Source organism: Ranitomeya variabilis, chromosome 8 (genome assembly GCF_051348905.1).
Source record: "Ranitomeya variabilis isolate aRanVar5 chromosome 8, aRanVar5.hap1, whole genome shotgun sequence".
NCBI lineage: Eukaryota > Metazoa > Chordata > Amphibia > Anura > Dendrobatidae > Ranitomeya > Ranitomeya variabilis.
Genome location: NC_135239.1, coordinates 174,873,589 through 174,892,821, shown reverse-complemented (window position 1 = coordinate 174,892,821; position 19,233 = coordinate 174,873,589). Strand labels below are relative to the sequence as shown.

The 19,233-nt window shown below is 43.0% G+C and overlaps 1 protein-coding gene across 9 annotated transcripts in view; it reads right to left on the bottom strand.

Annotated features, from left to right (window-relative positions):
• Positions 1–19,233, bottom strand: part of IQSEC1 (IQ motif and Sec7 domain ArfGEF 1) — a 746,975-nt gene that overhangs the window by 450,592 nt on the left and 277,150 nt on the right. The window lies entirely within an intron of this gene.

Sequence of the window (19,233 nt, the reverse complement as noted above, 5' to 3'; positions counted from 1 at the left end):
AGGTGCATACGTTATTATGACAATGTGTAATGCATAGGTAATGTGTAGTAATGTTTAGTGTACAGTGAAGAATGAGCATAGGTTAGGATTTGGGACATAAGATAGGTAGTAACATAGTGACTATGGGATAGGACAGATTTTGGAAAGCATTATAAGTATAATGTGTTTTGATAAGAAGTAAATGTAAGTGCATAGTATGTAGTGTAAGGAAATCTGACAGCTAAAGACGTAGGGACAGACATAGTTAAAGATAAATTTGGGACTAGCCCATAGTGGGAACGGCAAGCCCCAGTAAAGAGGGAAGTGCTTCCTGATAGGACGGAAGTACAGTAATCAAGGTTAAGTTCAAGTACAGTTCACTGATACTGCCAGCTAGAATCTATTGCTCGGGGCAGTGGGAGGCCTTACTGGAATCCCTTGGAGACATTCCTGCAACATCTGGAGCTCAAAGCTTGTTACTGGTACTATAAAGTATGCCTTATCCTCTGGGGTACAATACAAGGCCCAGAAGATGCCCGGGGTGTCTTTTTGAGCATTTTGCTTGAATGAACCCAAGCTGCTTCTACACTATTGAATGAAGTAAAAAAACAAAATCTGGAAAACACCAGTAAAAGAAATGTTGGCAAAATGCTAGAAAATCCCACTGGCAGGCAAAAATGCAGAACAAGTGCTTGGGGAAGAACCCAAAAAATGCCAAAAAAAGAAGCTTCAGGAAAAACATCATGGTTTCCCGAAGCATCTTCTTCTCGAAAAACTCAGCAAGTTCACCCACCTAGAAAAAAATTGTGTGCCCATAGCCTAACACTTGGTAGAAAAAATGTGCATGTCACTTCTTTGAAGTGGATCTTGAAGGAAACCTCTCCAAACTGTATGAAAAAAAGGCTGCAAAAGTCTTGTAGCATGCACGCCACTCAGGACATAAGGGCGATACAAAGGAAACATGAGATATTTTTGGAATCCTGGGGAAGTCTTATTCAGGGCGATCATTAATTATAATTCTTCACAGTAGAGGGGAGGTAACGGTTTACAGGCACACAGCTATGACACAGTTCTGAGCTGAAGTTGATCACAGGGGTTTTATTAAAGCTTCTTTTTATCACACAGAATCACTTCTCTTCATGCAATGCTTCATCAACATAAATGAAAGTATCTTTACAGATAACTTATTTTCACAGATAACTTCTCACATATCTGTATCTTTACAGATAACTTATTTTCACAGATAACTTCTCCTTAACCTAAGCAGAACTGTACTTTGACCATACAGTGAGGTGGGGATGAGTCCAGTACTGTAGCTCTCTCACTTCTATCTTGAGGTAATAAAGATGCTCCTGGCTGTCTTGACCGCTTCTATGATTACAGCAATTGCTTCCCAGGAAGAACTGGTCTATACAGCTTGTCTGATTGCAGTCTGACAGGAGACTCTCCAGAACACACCTTACTCTTGGATGTCCAGGACACAATAACAACTTTCCCAGTATCCCCGTGGGCTGAGCTAACTACTCCCTGTCTGCTATAACCATTTTAATCCCTATAGTTACTGGATGATTCTAAATCAACAGAGCAGCTTCTATATGTCACAGCCCCTTCAAGAAAAAAATATCAAAACTCTTCAGGAAAACAAAAAAATTCTCCCCAAAATTAGCATTTTCTGAAGTGGTTTCTTCTTGAATAACTCATCAGATTTGACCTTCTCAAAGAAACCCTGTGTGAACAAAGGTTTATGTGATTCTGCTGTACTGGATGTGCGAACTTAGGTGACGGCGATGGTACGGGCGGTGGACAGTTAGTAGTGCTATATAGGAACAAAATGAGCAATATACTGTATACAGAAGAAGAACTGCGCACACCCTTGTACTATCATCATTGCCCTAGCTAATATAATGCAGTTGTCCTGTATATCATATTTTAATTAAAAGGATGGAATAAGAGTAACCAATAGAAGCCGCTTTAAGCAGCTGCTGCTGTGGTCTTTGCCGGTCACAGTTTGCTTTGGGGCAACTGATCACATTACATCTAAGCGGGTGACTGCTGCGACCAATCCATGGCTTCAGTCCGATACCGCTGTAAACCAGTGATTGGCAGCAACAGCCATGTACTTAGAAGATAAGTGATCAGCTGCTTGAAAATGGATCCCGGCGTCCTAGCCATTTAAAGGGATTATTATTGGTCATTTTATTGTATCATCACAGTCCCTGCCTTGTGGAACACAGTAAAAATTCCCTAGACAACTTGCCTTTAACTTCAATAGAAATCTTTGTTTTCCCTGTAACCTTTCATCTAATAAACAAAAAAAAAGGAAATAATGTTTTGCCATTCTCAGTACCATATCTGGGACCCCTACATTTGTCCACTGAGCAAATCTTGAGTGACAGCACTGACGCGAGCCCTGCCTGAACACTGCTCATAGGAGTAACTTTCAAATCCCAGTAACTCCACCTCATCCAACACCCCCAGGCTTTATTGCCTTGGTATGCCGAGATGGAAATTGATTAACTCGATGTGGCTCTGGGTGCTTAACTACGCACACAAAATCTAAAGTATTTAAAGAAATCTTCACCCTAACACCAATAAATTGATGAGTACATCCAACGCCAATACCTCAAACACTACTACCAGGCATTTGATCCAGTCTCCCCACTGTTTACCAAATTTGCTAACCGCTTCCCTTTTAATATATATCTTTTTCACCATTAGGATTGAATTTTTTAATTATAGAATATCATAAAGAAACCTTTAAAAGTAAATTATATTAGATATGCATTAGAAAAATGTAAAACTAAGGAACATACTTATTTTCCAATTAGGGTAACTGAATGTCCTGATCACTAAGGCGACTCAGTTACGCCCTGAATTGTTATCCTATGTTATTGTACCTACCTAACCACAGAGGTTTTCACCCTAAAATCAGCGATAAATGGTGCCCCCGCTCCTTCACAGCTATCTCTATACCTTTCCATAAGGCTCTATGTTAATTTACTATATTTTGATGACTTTAGGATTATTATATACACTTATTGGTTTGTATTGTTTAATCCCCAAACTATTTCATCAATCAAAGGAGGGCTATTTGCTAGCCAAGGTTTGGAAGTAGTCCTCCTTACATGGTAAAATATTTTAGCTATGGCCAACTGAGCTGGAGAAGATCCTCCAATGTTCCCCACTAGACCCAGAACACAAGATTTACGATTACTGGAAATTGGAATGTAAAGGCTTCACAAATTAGTCTGCCGACATTTTCCCATAACTCCCCCAATTGCGAACATGACCAAAACATCTGATTCAGATCTGCTCCCTCTTCCCCACAGCGGGGACAATGATCGCCAGCTCTGAGACCATCCGATATAAAGCTTCTGCGGTTCTATTGAGTCTATGAATCAGGAACAATTGTGACCTCCTCTGGGCTGTATTAATCCATATCTGCCGTGTTCAGTCCAAGATGTCCTCCCATTCCTCCATGGATATATGTCCCACATCTCTCTCCCACCTATTTTTGACTACGGTCATAAATTCACCCAGAATTCTTTTACTCCTCACCACATAATCTATTTTCCCGTTGACTGAGATGTAGAGATCAGAAACGTTTTTTTTGTGGTCTTATTGCATGCCTCAATTGTAGATATCTGAAAAAATCCAAAATTCCAAATTACTGAAGTTGAATTCCCATTTTAGTTGCTCAAAGGATCAAAAATGACCATCCGGATACAATTCATACAAGTATCTCAGGCCTGTTATTTCCACTCCCCCTGTTGTTTCCTTCAAATGCAGCAGTTCCTTCAAGCAAGGGTCATTCCATAGAGGGGTATATTTACAGCATTCCCCCATTCCCAACAGTTTCTTACAAGTCTGCGATGTTTTATGCATAAGAAGTAGGTTAAAGAAACCAATTTTAAGTGACCTTAATTTTATGTGATTCTAAGAGGTCCAACAAATTATCCTGCCCCGTCAGATGTTTCGGTACCACTGTACCTGCCTCCTGGAACCCTTCCAAGCATGTGGAAGTGCTAAACCTCCTTGATCTTTGGATGTTGTTCATTTTCCTAATCCAGTTCTTTGGAATCCAGATCGGGGAGCTGTGAAGAGCATACAGTATGGAGGGCACAAGGCACATCTTAATGAGATTAGTTCTACCCAGAGTCCATACTGGTAATTTCCCCCAAGTACTAACTTTATTTCTAACTTTGATAACCAGGAGACTCCGATTTTAGCCCTATTGTCAAACTTTTAACAGACAGACCTAGTTGAAGCCGCTTTTACATTAAAAATTACAAATTAGGATCAATGACATTTAAAGAGGCGCTGTCATCTGGTCAAAAGTGTCCAGTTTTTGCTCTTATTTTATTCCTGCTGCTTCTATGACTATTTAGGTTTTTTTTCTCTTTCTTCGAAAATCCACCATCTGGTTCCAAAGATTTGGATTTTTTATACTTAGTGATCATTTTTAATGTTTTTTTTTCAAGGGGGCAGAGCTCATGCTCCTCTGAGGCGTGTCTTGATAAAAGACCATAAACAGTAGCACTAAATAAAAAGCCCCATATCTCTGGAACTGTGTGGCGGAATATGAAGAAAACAAAAAACAAGACACTCAGGGGAGCAGAGGCAGGGGTGGGATTCAGCCGTTTCTCCCCGGTTCGATGGAACCGCTTGTTAAAAAAGCAGCCGGTTCCCCGAACCGGGGAGATTCAGAGCTGTGATCTGGTACCACACCTCACAACCTTCCCGTATCCCGCTGAGGAGTCCTGATTTGAGAGTGCCCCGTGGTCCAGCACTGCAGAGCTGCATCCCTCCACCTGCAGAGAGCCACACATCGCCGCTGCTCTGTGTGCACAGGACCTGTGATGAGGTCACAGGAGGGGAGGAGTCAGGAGTCACATGATCAGGGGCCTCCTTGTATTGCAGGACTCTGCTTTGCTGTCACGGTGCTGGACGACGGTAAGCTTATGTGTGGGGTCAGGAGTTGTTTACAGTGTGGATGTAGCACAGCCGTGTGTGTGTACCAGGTGTGTACAAGGTGTGTGAGTTTTCGAGGTGTACAGAGCGGAGCCGTGTGTGTATGAGGTATACGGAGCAGAGCCGTATGTGTGTGTATGAGGTGTACGGAGCGGAGCTGTGTGTATGAGGTGCACGAAGCGGAGCCGTGTGTTTGTATGAGGTGTACGGAGCAGAGCTGTGTGTATGAGGTGTACAGAGTGGAGCCATGTGTGTGTATGAGGTGTACGAAGCGGAGCCGTGTGTGTATATGAGGTGTGCGGAGAGGAGCCGCGTGTGTGTATGAGGTGTACGTAACGGAGCCGTGTGTGTATGAGGTGTACGGAGCGGAGCCATGTGTGTATGAGGTGTACGGAGCGGAGCCATGTGTGCAAGGTGTATGAAGTGGAACCGTGTGTGTATGAGGTGTACGGAGCGGAGCCATGTGTGTATGAGGTGTACGGAGCGGAGCTGTGTGTGTATGAGGTGTACGTAGCGGAGCCGTGTGTGTGTCCGAGGTGCACGAAGTGGAGCAGTGTGTGTATGAGGTGTACGGAGCGGAGCCATGTGTGTATGAGGTGTACGGAGCGGAGCCATGTGTGCAAGGTGTATGAAGTGGAACCGTGTGTGTATGAGGTGTACGGAGCGGAGCCATGTGTGTATGAGGTGTACGGAGCGGAGCTGTGTGTGTATGAGGTGTACAGAGCGGAGCCGTGTGTGTATGAGGTGTACGGAGCGGAGCCGTGTGTGTGTATGAGGTGTACGGAGCGGAGCCGTGTGTGCAAGGTGTACGGAGCAGAGCCACGTGTTTTCGAGGTGTATGGAGCGGAGCCGCGTGTGTGCAAGGTGTATGGAGTGGAGCCGTGTATGTAAGGTGTACGGACTAGAGCCGTATGTGTACGGAGCGGAGTCGGGTGTGTACGAGGTGTACGGAGTGGAGCCGTGTGTGTAGGAGTAACTATGTGTGGCCATTATACTGTACGCAATATCATGTGACCATTATACAGTATGGAGCATCATGTGGGGCCATTATACAGTATTGAGCATCATGTGTGGCCATTATACTGTACGCAGTATCATGTGTGGCCATTATACAGTATGGAGCATCATGTATGGCCATTATACAGTATGGAACACTGTGGGGCCAATAGACTGTACGCAGTATCATGTGTGGCTATTATACAGTATGTAGTTTCATGTGTGGCCATTATACAGTATGGAGCATCATGTGTGGCCATTATACTGTACGCAGTATCATGTGTGCCCATTATACAGTATGGAGCATCATGTGTGGCCATTATACACTATGGAGCACTATGTGGGGCCATTATACTGTACGTAGTATCATGTGTGGCCATTATACAGTATGTAGTATCATGTGTGGCACAGTATGGAGCACTGTGTGGCTATTATACAGTATTGAGCATCATGTGTGGTCATTACACAGTATGGAGCACTGTGTGGCTATTATACAGTATTGAGCATCATGTGTGGCCATTACACAGTATTGGGCACTATGTGTGGCCATTATTCAGTATGGAGCATCATGTGTGGCTATTATACAGTATGGAGCATCATGTGTGGCCATTAAACAGTATGGAGCATCATGTGCGGTCATTATACAGTATGGAGCATCATGTGTGGCCATTATACAGTATGGAGCATCATGTGTGGCCATTATACAGTATGGAGCATCATGTGTGGCCATTATACAGTATGGAGCATCATGTGTGGCCATTGTACAGTTTGGAGCATCATGTGGGGTCATTATACAGTATGGAGCACTGTGTGGCCATTATACAGTATGGAGCATCATGTGCGGTCATTATACAGTATGGAGCATCATGTGTGGCCATTAAACAGTATGGAGCATCATGTGCGGTCATTATACAGTATGGAGCATCATGTGTGGCCATTATACAGTATGGAGCATCATGTGTGGCCATTATACAGTATGGAGCATCATGTGTGGCCATTATACAGTATGGAGCATCATGTGTGGCCATTGTACAGTATGGAGCATCATGTGGGGTCATTATACAGTATGGAGCACTGTGTGGCCATTATACAGTATGGAGCATCATGTGTGGCCATTATACAGTATGGAGCATCATGTGTGGCCATTGTACAGTATGGAGCATCATGTGGGGTCATTATACAGTATGGAGTAGGGTGTGGCCATTATACAGTATGGAGCATCATGTGTGGCCATTATACAGTATTGAGCATCATGTGTGGCCATTATACAGTATTGAGCATCATATGTGGCCATTATACAGTATGGAGCACTGTGTGGCCATATTTTTTGGTTTATAATTATTGTTTATAAAACAGTGTGATCAGCAGTGCTAAATGGGTGTGGTTGGGATGTGGATATGGGTGTGACTAGTGAAATGGGAGTGGTCAGAGGCGTGGCCTAAAATTTGCCACGCAAACTTTATCCCTCTTTCCCTTCTTCAAACGTTGGGAGGTATGGTTTGACTGCGCCCCTACTTGTATATGTTTGAGGAAAAGGTGTGTGTAAATGGGTGTGGCTTAAAAAACGGGTGTGGCTTCCTACACACAAACACAGAACCTGTTGTTAAAAATTTGAATCCCACCCCTGAGCAGAGGGATTAAAATAAGAGCAAAAATTAAAATAAGAGCAAAAATTGATCGTTTTAAGAAAACTTTTTTTTTACAGTATTTGTATTGTCAAAAATCAATATTACCAGAATTCTACTCAATTTTACAATTAATTTCCTTCTTAGATCAATGCTGAATCACAAGGAACATGTTCTGAAACACTAAAATGGCTGTGTATTCCAAATGCATGGCTCATACTGTCCTTCTCCAAAAAACACCCATGCATACGTGCCGGCCACACACTGCAGCTGAGAAATCAGCCCTTTGGCTTCATTCTGTGCATAAATTGGACTGCAAAATGTATGCTTTATCTCTACTGCCACCTAGTGGTGGTATTGTGGTATAGCACAATAAAAATACACCAATCCATCACAATTAGCTATATTTACAGTGGAGAAATACGGCTTTATCTGTGTCACAGAGGTTCTACTGTTCACTGAATCATTAATTACTAAAAAAATAATGGTAGAGGTTGGAAGATACATTTAATATTGTAGCTGTAACGGCAGATTAACCCACAAAATAGTATAATAATAGTATCACGCTACGTCATCATACAGGTAAATACTAAAGATGAAGATGACGCATCTACAATGTGTCACATCACTGCAATCTGATCTTGGTCGGGAGCTGGGGATGTGCACTGTGATTAAAAAAAAGTGCATTACAGGGTATATTCCTGCCTTGATAGGTGATACATTGTAAATGAGTCTGCATATTGGGAACCCAGTGATCGCCAGGACCGCCGGACCCAACCATAATGCCGCAGATAGAAAGTGTCCGGATGGAGCGGAGGTCGAGCATGCTCTGACATTCCATTCCGGGTCTGCGGCACCGATGGTCTCAGCCATGCAGGGATTTTTTCAAAATGTTTTTCAGTGTTATTCACTTTTCACCATCGGCATTTCTCCATCATTCAATCATTCATGGGTTTTTTTGCATATGAGAAAGAACTGACTGTTTTTCATCAGTGCGCTGGATCTGATCCAGACCTACTGATATGATTAGTTGAGTCTGATCTGTGACTTGGAAAAAAAAAATGTCTTTCTCCAGTTTTTTTGGCACACATTTGGTTTAGCAGAGAAACGCGAACATTTGAACAGTTCCATAGACTATAATAGGTATGTGTACATGACAATGGGACGTCTGAATGAGGAATAATCCGCGGGTAGACAAACTGGAAATGTAGAGTTCTATAGGCTCTGATGCAAAAGTTTGACAAGGGCCCCCACCAACATGGTGGTCAGATGTATGGGCCCCTGTAATAATGTCCCCATACTGTAATAATGTCCCCATTCTGTGATAATATCCTATATCATGACTGACACATCCTGTAATAACATCCCCCATTGTGGACCTTAACAGTAGTAGTGTTTCCCGTCCTCTAATAATGTCCCCATCCTGTAATAATGTCCTACATCATGATACCTGTCCTGCAATAACAACCCCCATTGTGGACCTTTCCTGTAGTAGTGTTCCCCGTCCTGTAATAATGTCCCTATCCTGTAATAATGCCCCCTGTCCTAGCACCAATCCTGTAATAATATCGCTTGTCCTTTAATAGCATCCTCCATCCTATAATAATGTCCCCCATCCTGTAATAAATTCCCCCATCCTGACCCCTTCCAGTAGGAATGTCCCCATCCTGTAAAAATGTCCCCCATCCTGGTTCTTTTATTTAGCAAAGTCCATCGTCATGGCCACCATTCTTTAATAATGTCCCCCTTTCCATAGTAATCTTCCCATCCTGTATTAATGTCCCCCAACCTAGGCCCCTACCTGTAATAATGTCCTCCATCCTGGGCCCCTACCTGTAATAATGTCCTCCATCCTGGGCCCCTACCTGTAATAATGTCCTCCATCCTGGGCCCCTACCTGTAATAATGTCCTCCATCCTGGTGCTCTCTTCAAACAAATTTAGACACCAAAAAAAAATGATTCCTCTTCCCTGTCCATGACGTACAGTGCCCTCTACTTCCTTCTTAGCTGGTGAAGGTGGGCACGGGGCGTATGGCAGTGATGTCATGCACAGTCCGCGATGGGCACACTAACGATGGCTACCGAACTCCTTTGGCTGGAGGCCACTATACCTATTGCAGCACAAGGATCTGGTGGCTTTCTGCACCACAACACAATTGAGCTAAATGTGCGTATGAGGACACAGATTCAACCGAAAACAGGGGTTGGTGTCGACAGGCCCCCTGACCGCACAGGCCCAGTCACCCCTCTGCAACAGCGATCAATACGTCCCCTCGACAATATTTGGAACCAGTCAAAATTAACATAATCAACTGAAAGGACCGGATGTCAGCAGCACAATTCCAGGTGCGCTGGTCCAGCCTGCTCCTATTTATTTTTACCTTTTTCATGGAAAAATATATCTTTGTACTGTGTTCGCCAGTAGATAGAAAAAAATATTACAAATTAACCACCGAGTGAGGACTCATTTTTTAACATTTCCCTACCTTATTCATACGATTGGACCATGTCTAGGATTTCTATACTTTTGCAACCTGTTTTTTATTCTAATACATCGGAGATTAAAAAAAAATCACCCTGGCACCATCCAATCAGTGCTGGCAGATTCCCGCCTCTGACAATATATGACATCCGCTGGTTGCTGGTGATGATTATAAAGTGTCCAGGGCGTAGAGTGATGAGCACAATCTTCTTACACTTTGTCTTTAAACTATTAAAAAGTAATTGACCTAGATGAATATGAAAGCTGATTAAAAAGATAATGATGCCCTAATGATATAATAAGCATTACGTGGGTCGGTGATGTACGGTGTTTATGGGATAACCACGTTACAGCATACCTGTTGTTTCAGGTAACTTTTCAGAACAAGCTGTCATGTATGAGTATACGGGATGGAGAAAATCCAGGTAATTGATGCCCCCAAGGGCAAAAAATGGGCCATTCACCAGAATGCACAAAAAAACCCCAAAATGCTAGATCTGTAAATGACTTATATCCTGCATTTTTCACCAGCATTCCACTCTGCTCCCTCTATCCAAATTGTCAGTTGCTTTTGAGCTAGTGGGTTGAAACTGGCTGCTATATACTCTCCCATACACTGTGCACATGATTGTGAGGGATTCTGCTCTACTGACATTATGCAGCAGCATGGAGCTATGTGCCTTTGAATACAGCACTGGGGTAATGTAAGTGTGACACCCCAGGAAACCCGTTGTCACAGTGGTATTGCCTTCCTCACGGGGAGGGTGATGCCATGCCCGGAAGCTACAGGGATCCCTTTAACAGGTAACAAGTACATACAACACTGTTCTGACTCCAGGCCAGAAGGGTGAGCTCTAGACCCGGTTTGAGGGTAGCTTCCCTATATATTCTGGCTGGAGGAGGAGTTCGAGGGAGTCTGTGAGGAGAGCTGGAGCCGAGCAGACATGTGGTTCTGCAGCTCCTGACAAGAGAGTCAGTCAGTCTGTAGGAGACAGTGAGGGGAGAAGGAACACAGGAGGAGAGAGAAACTGGAGTGGAGCTGCGATTGGGCTCCCTCCAGGTACAAGCGCAAGAAACCGGAGGCCGGATGTTCGAGGTTGTGGGGGAACTGTATGTCACACAGCAGAAACCAGCAGGCAGGAGATTCCAAGTCTCCTGGCCACAATTACACCTGAAGGCACAGCAGCAGATTAGAGCCTGGAGTCACCACGAGAAGGGACACCTGTAGAAAGGCTTGAGTTGGCTGCCATGCAGGTAGTGTTCACCTAAAGGGACAGAGTGAGAGAGGACCTTGTGTGAAGCATCAGGCAGCAAGGGACTGAGAGTACAGCGCAGTACTTAAGGCTTCCAACACCACCTGGCTAGGGGGATTCCGAATCGCTTCCAGGCTGGCCAGATTCCAAAGACCATCTGTAATCTGTGTACCTGACCATCATCAGTAAAAGGTAGAGACTGCAACCTTGTGTCCTCGAATTCTTTCCTGCACTTCACCATCTATCATCCCTACCAACTACACCGGGAGCCCTGGGGACTAAGCTCTACCGGGGGGGAGCTATACCACCTCTGCTGCAATACCATCATCCCCAGTGGACCCCTTTAACCCCTTCATGACCTTGGGATTTTCCGTTTTTCCGTGTTCATTTTTCACTCCCCTCCTTCCCAGAGCCATAACTTTTTTATTTTTCCATCAATATGGCCATGTGAGGGCTTATTTTTTGCGGGACGAGTTGTACTTTTGAACGACATCATTGTTTTTAGCATGTGGTGTACTAGAAAACAGGAAAAAAATTCCAAGTGCAGTGAAATTGCAAATAAAGTGCAATCTCACACTTGTTTTTTGTTTGGCTTTTTTGCTAGGTTCACTAAATGCTAAGACAGACCTGCCATTATGATTCTCCAGGTCATTACGAGTTCATAGACACCTAACATGACTAGGTTATTTTTTACCTAAATGGTGAAAAAAAATTCCAAACTTTGCTAAAAATAATAAAAAATCGCGCCATTTTCCGATACTTGTAGCGTCTCCATTTTTCATGATCTGGGGTCGGTTGAGGGCTTATTTTTTGCGTGCCGAGCTGGCGTTTTTAATGATTCCATATCGGTGTAAATATGTTCTTTTGATCGCCCGTTATTGCATTTTAATGCAATGTCGCGGCGACCAAAAAAACGTAATTCTGGCATTTCAAATTTTTTTCTCACTACGCCGTTTAGCGATCAGGTTAATGCTTTTTTATTGATAGATCGGGCGATTCTGAACACGGTGATACCAAATATGTGTAGGTGTGATTTTTTTTTTTATTGATTTATTTTGATTGGGGCGAAAGGGGGTGATTTAAACTTTTATATATTTTTTATTTTTTAAAAACTTTTTTCTTTACTTTTGCCATGCTTCAATAGCCTCCATGGGAGGCTAGAAGCAGGCACAGCGCGATCGCCTCTGCTACATAGCAGCGATCTGCTGTTCGCTGCTATGTAGCAGAAAATCAGGTGTGCTGTGAGCACCAACCACAGGGTGGCGCTCACAGCTACCGGCGATCAGTAACCATAGAGGTCTCCAGGACCTCTATGGTTACTATTCTGAAGCATCACCGACCTCCGATCATGTGACGGGGGCCGGCGATGCCATCATTTCCGGCCGCCCGGCCGGATGCGGTAGTTAAATGCCGCTGTCTGCGTTTGACAGCAGCATTTAACTAGTTAATAGGCACAGGCAGATCGCGATTCTGCCCGCACCTATTACGGGCACATGTCAGCTGTTCAAAACAGCTGACATGTGCCGGCTTTGATGCGGGCTCACCGCCGGAGCCCGCATCAAAGCGGGGCTTCTGACCTCAGATGTACTATCCCGTACGAGGTCAGAAAGTGGTTAAGCTGCGTCAGCCATCCTCGACCGAGTACCACAGGTGGCGTCACGAACACTGCTACATTAGACTTTATTTCCATCTCCATTAATCCTTTTTATTGGACGCCCAGGGCCACTGACCGGGTCACTGCCATCATGACCACCCCTTTAAGAACAGAACCGGCCCGGTACCGAATACCCCACGGTCCTAGCGGACGCTCCATAAGCACTTATGGCCTGATTCATCAAGACCGGTGTTGTTCAATGCAGTCTTGATGAGGCAGTGTGGTGAAGTCAGATGCTCATGATTCATGAAGGGGTGCACACGTTTTCATTAATCGGGAGTGTCTGATGAGTGGCATGTACCACGCCAGAAGTCTCACTCCGTTCAGGTACTTGAGTGAGATTTCTGGGGTAGAGAACGCCACAGCTCGTCATGAATTAGACGAGCTGTGATGTTCCGCCACTGCTGTGCCCCATCCCAGCACCGTCCATATTGGCAGAGCTGGGAGAAACTGGTTTGAAATTGCCAAAAGTCGCAACTCCGAGTTGCACCTAAATTTTGCCACTTTTCAAAGCTTTTACAACAGAACTGTGGCGCGAAAGCTTCTATGAGTCTGCACACAACGCCTAATCAAAATTTCTGTAGAAAGTGAACATAAGCACAGCAATGTAAAAACAATATTGCTGTGCACAGTTTCAGTCTTTTGTTATTTCCTTTAACCGGTTCAGGTTTCGGAAACGGTGAAGCGGTTAAAAAACATATTCATTCTTTGGGCGGCTTCGTTTAGAAGCTGTCCATTCTTTATACTTAATAGTCAAAGAAGACAGCGGTGGATTTGCCACAAAAAGCCACAGCGATACAGCCAGCTAAGCAACAGCTTCTGGAAAAAGACCCTAAACTTTTTCCTGACGCAGCTTTGCCTAAGAAGATCTCAGCAGCTCCGTTGGCACCTTAAAGATGTCATGTGCACATATTCTTACTAAAAAGAAGCAGCACGGTCTGTCTGTGCCTTCTTTCTCACTGTGCTCCACCCTTTTCCTTCTCCGTTGACCTCAATAGGCAGCTGTAATCTGCTGATTCTTCAGTGAGCTGGCAGTTTTGACCAAGTTGGATTTTTGCTGTTTTTCAGAGAGAGTTTTTCTAAGATAAAGATGACAAAGTTTCTTATATTCACCTGTACTATTCATTTATGCAAAGTTTGTTGAAACGTCAGTGGTCATTAAGTCTAAAATAAAAAAAAGATGAGAATTCAATTTTTTCCCATTATTTGGTTATTGAAACCTTGAGTAATTAGTTTTTATGGGGGGTGGAAATAATTTATAATATTATCTGCTGTCAAAGTGCAAATCTAACAGCGCAGTAGTTATTAATAAAGCATGTAAGTAATTTCCTCATACTTTACTTCGCTAAAGGCAATTAGAGGTAACCGATCCAGACCATGAACATTTTCAGATTTCATACAAATAATGTAGGTTGGCAGCAGCTTTCAAAACAAACCATGGCTCATTAAAACTTCATCCACAGATTGTACATGACTCTGAACGTGAGTCATCTCTCTGTACTGTGCTGCCTTAGCCCTCCCTGGCGGCCATCCATTCTGTCATTTACAAAGAAAGTAACTTTCTAAATCCTGTACTGACTGCGATACAAACTGTACTAACCCGAAGACCACCATTATTCTGGATTAATAGGAAACTACAGCAAGAAAATGTATCATTGCCTGCCATTATCCCATCTACTGGTATTCCCCCAACACATCACATAACATGGAAACTTACAAAACATCCACAATCCAGCGCTGCGACCCAGTCACCCCCTTCTTCTGCCCGGTGGCGTGTATTGACTCGAATTTCCAATAACAATAGGCAATATCACATCTGATCCTGCTCCTCTCCCTTGACAATGACCTCTGCACATGTTCATTAGACACTTAGATACAAAAGATAAGGTCAGGGTTTGACTTGTAGCTATGCACATATATTGTTTCCTGAAACAACAGGAAGATAGAGTCTAAAAACATCCCGTGGCCAGTGTGAAAATTTCTATTTTTTATTTCTAATACTTATTGTGATATAAAAATAAATAAATTATACATTGCCAACATTTTTTTTTAATTAAATACACGTAACACAAAATTTTTGTTTTCTAAAATAACCTCCAGTATGACTTTGTTTTAGGGATTGTGCAGACGACTGTTTTAATTACAGGAGTGCTGTCCATTGTTTTGATGGGTAGTACATGTTATTTTATACGGCCATGCACATGTCCAATTTTTTTTTCTCAGACAGAGTTTTACGAGGAAAAAATAATCACAGAAAGAACAATTTGCCTCTGAGAATTGGATGGTACTCGCCCATTTATGTTTATGGGTCCGTGAAAAAAATCAGACCATACTTGAATGACATTCCAGTGTGGTCCGATTTTCACGGAATGTCATAACATTCCTCCGGGATAATCGGATCGCACTCTGATGATACTGTGATCAGCAAAATTGGGCCAATTTTCCTGGATGGATAGAAAATGGTCATGTACACCTGCCCTTACAAGCAGTTACAAGACCTCCTCAACCAGAAGGGTAAGCTCAAAGGCCAGGGAGGGACTATGGTGACTCTACAGGGAGCAAGATGGCCACTAAGGATCTAATTTCTTCACAGTTACTATGTGCAAGTGTAGTTGTTGCTAAGAACTGGATAACCTATAGAAATACACTGTTTTATGCATGGAAACATCATATGATGCTACGGTTTATTCTCCAATATCCTAATTGCTGGGATAATAAGTATAAACAAATAGTCTTGGAAAAATGGTCAAGAATTGTTGATTGATAGTTTTTTTTCCCCCTCTCTCTTCACTGTTTGAGTTGGGGTGGAGGCTATGCTACAAGTCTGTAGTCACTCTATGTGACTGCAGACTTGTGAATCCTCACATCGCACGCACTGTGCACTGTGAGGATTCTGTTGTGCCGGGAGCGGATGAGTGCATGACGGCAAGTATTCGATTTGCTCACATGCCGACAAAATGTGCTCGGCCTCGTTCAATGCAAGTGTCTAGAGCAGTGTTTCTCAAACTTCAGTCCTCACAGACCCCACGGGTCATGTTTTCAGGATTTCCATAGTGTTGCCCAGGTGAGACAATTCCTGATGCCTTGATGATACTTCCACTACTTGAGCAATACTAAGGTAATCCTGAAAACATGACCCGTGGGGTCCATGAGGACTGGAGTTTGGGAAACACTGGTCTAGAGCAAAGCTTGGCACGTCTACTTGGAATATTGCTAGAAGAATGCAAATCTCATACTTGAGGTCACATGATCGTCCGCTCCTGGCGCCGGTTCCGGAGAATCCTCATAATGTGCAGTGAGTTCGATGTGAGGATTTACAAGTCTGCAGTCACATAGAGTGACTGCAGATTGTAGCCTAAGGCCGGACAACCCTTTTAAGGGGAAGGGAGAAAATGGAAAAAAAAGGATGATAACTGCATAACTGCATTAGCTTTCTTGTGTCCATGTTTGAATATTTGAATAAGTATCATCATCAAAAAGTAAAAATAAGAAAAGCAAGGGAAGGACTTGGGCAGTGAGGATTGGTAGGTGAGTATACTTTTTACATATATTTTAAGACAATACTGATTTGGGAAAAAGGGGTGGTGGATAACCCCTTGAAGTATGGTTTTACGTTTCATGGAACACCAAATAACACTAATCTGGCAACTCCACTGTTTATTTCATTGGAGGGCCTATTTTATTCCTTACCCAGTAGGCTCATAGACGGAATACCAAGTTGTTTGCTTGTACACTTTGCTTTACAGCTGAAATTAATGTTGCAATTTGGTAATGGAGACATCTCCTCAACATGATGGTAGATTCCGCTAGTGTTATCAGCTCAGAGCAGTCTCGCAGTAAGCTCGCTATTCTCACTGACCAATTAGCTTGGATGGATGAGCTGGTGGTGATGGAAGTGTTATTCCTCCATTATAACCATCGTGACAATATAATTTGTCACTGGGCACTCAAACATATAATAATGTCAACATTTTCCACTGCTTGCTTCCAAATTAAATGATAGAAACACACGTAAGGGAATCATTGTTCTCTTCTCATGAACCTGCTGATCAGATAAGCCTCGACTTTGATCCTATAAAAAGATTGCTGGGATGAAAATTTACTGAAGAACGCAAAAAAATATCTGTATAAACAACAAATCACTGGATAAAATACAAAAAAAATAAATAGAAAAAAAGGAATTTGCAAGCCGGGTGAAACATTATGATTAACAAGAGCATTCCCAACTCCCCAAGCCGTCATTACCGGGGTCACATTTCTGACAACGGGTAGGTTGGTCTTGTCTGTGCACGTAATTGAGTCGAGAGTTTTTATCTATTGCAGGATATGTGCAAATTAGTTTGCAAACATGAAACTTGCAGTTTGTAAATTAACACTCAAGAGGAACAAATGGATAGTGACATAGTTTAAAATAATTTTTCTTGTCTCATATGATATTCCCAACTTGGAAATCATCCATTTTCTCCAACTAAAGTGAAGCGTCCACATTTGTGTGGAAGGAGGTTAACTTTCCTAAAAAGTCTTAATCGGGAGGTACTTGCTGCTTACTTACTGTAGATACCCCATTGTGTATGTAGCTACCCCTCTTCTTGTTTCAGAAGCTACCTAGACTGACATGCTTCTTATTTGGTGGATATTCCCTAAACAAACCAAATTCTGGTCCAGAACCTACGGTATCATTCAAACTGTCTTTAAAGGTAATCTGTCAGTAAGATCACCCTTCCTAAGAAAGTTGAGTAAAATTATACTTTGATATCTGTAATCCGATGTCTTATTCCAGAAAAATCCATGTTTTTTACATTTAAATGAGATGTTAAAATCAGTTTAAGGACAACTGCAGATGTATTTGTAATGAGACAAAGTTCAGCTCTGCTGTACTTTGTTAGTTGTAATCACACACAGCTGTGCAGTAAAATCAAGAGTGCAGACTGTCATTCATTACATATCTCAAACTGGTAACGCTCCCTTTAATTTAAAATAAGCTCTGGACTCAGATTCTATGATCTGTGCCTTGCCCATAGATCTTAACAGCTTATTTACATATTAAGAAGAATATGGATTTCTCTGAAATAAGAAATCAGATTACAGATATCAAAGTATCATATTAATCAACTTTCTATGACATGCATGCCCATATAGATGGCTTAGGAAGGTTGATCCTATTGACAGATGCCCTATAATGCCACATTATGCCCTAACCCCTGGGATGTCCTACATCACAATATATTAGACCTCACACAAACACAATTTTGACTTCCTATTTCTGACTGCCAAATAAATGATCAAACATTCAAAAGATCTGTTCCTCTACAATGAGATAGGTCCAGAATGGACGATTTGTGATAAATGAAAAATTGTCCCGCATTTTAACATGTAAACATGACAAAATTCTCAAGATCTGGACACCATGGATATAATATGCTTATCCTCGTTCACCTGTAATGGTGGTGGAAGCCCATGGATTGCTTCCAGACCCCCAAGGATTAAATGTGTTTTATTTACTTGTATGTGGTACAGGTAGAATACCCCATGGGGCTGCAGTTAGCTGGGACAGGGTTAACTGTGGTGGCCATCCCAGATGGGAGAGGGAAACTGAGTGTTAGAGAAAGAGGCAGGAAGTGACTGTTCAGTTAATGCGAAGGCAGAAGTGCATATGCATCAGGAATAGTGGGCTGCTAGGGACAACGTGAGCTCAATATTCAGGACAGCAGATTGCCGTAAATATCTTCCAGGTGATTTAGTCTAATGGCCAAGGGCAAGCTCGAGATGGACGTTGGGGGCCAGGGGCACACTCAGCTTGCGAAGCTAGATGAAAGGATGGACTCAGACTACATGGGGCGGAAGGTATCGCAATCCAGAAATGCTGCAAGAGGTGAGGAAAATCCCCAAGGGATAGGAAAGCCAGAAAGGGGGATATGCCAGCTATACCGAGAACCAGGACTAAAGTTGTATCCGGTACTGGGAAAGATGACACCACGTTGGGCCTTATCCTTTAAACCTGCTTGTAAATACTGTACAGACTGACATTCTCTAAGTAAAAGTTTGATTTTTATTAACTACGTGTCTCCAGGATTGTTTGCTGCCCTGGTTCCAGAAGAGGGATTCCTGGAACCAGAAGAGACCCACAGTATATGTGTGAAGCACCACATACACTGCAGCAACTGCAGCACACCAGGACTGAGATACCCCTTGTCTGGAGGATGCCAGAGCAAGTGGGGACCAAAGCTCACCCACAACTACATCGCTTGGGCATCTTACACACCTACGTTCTA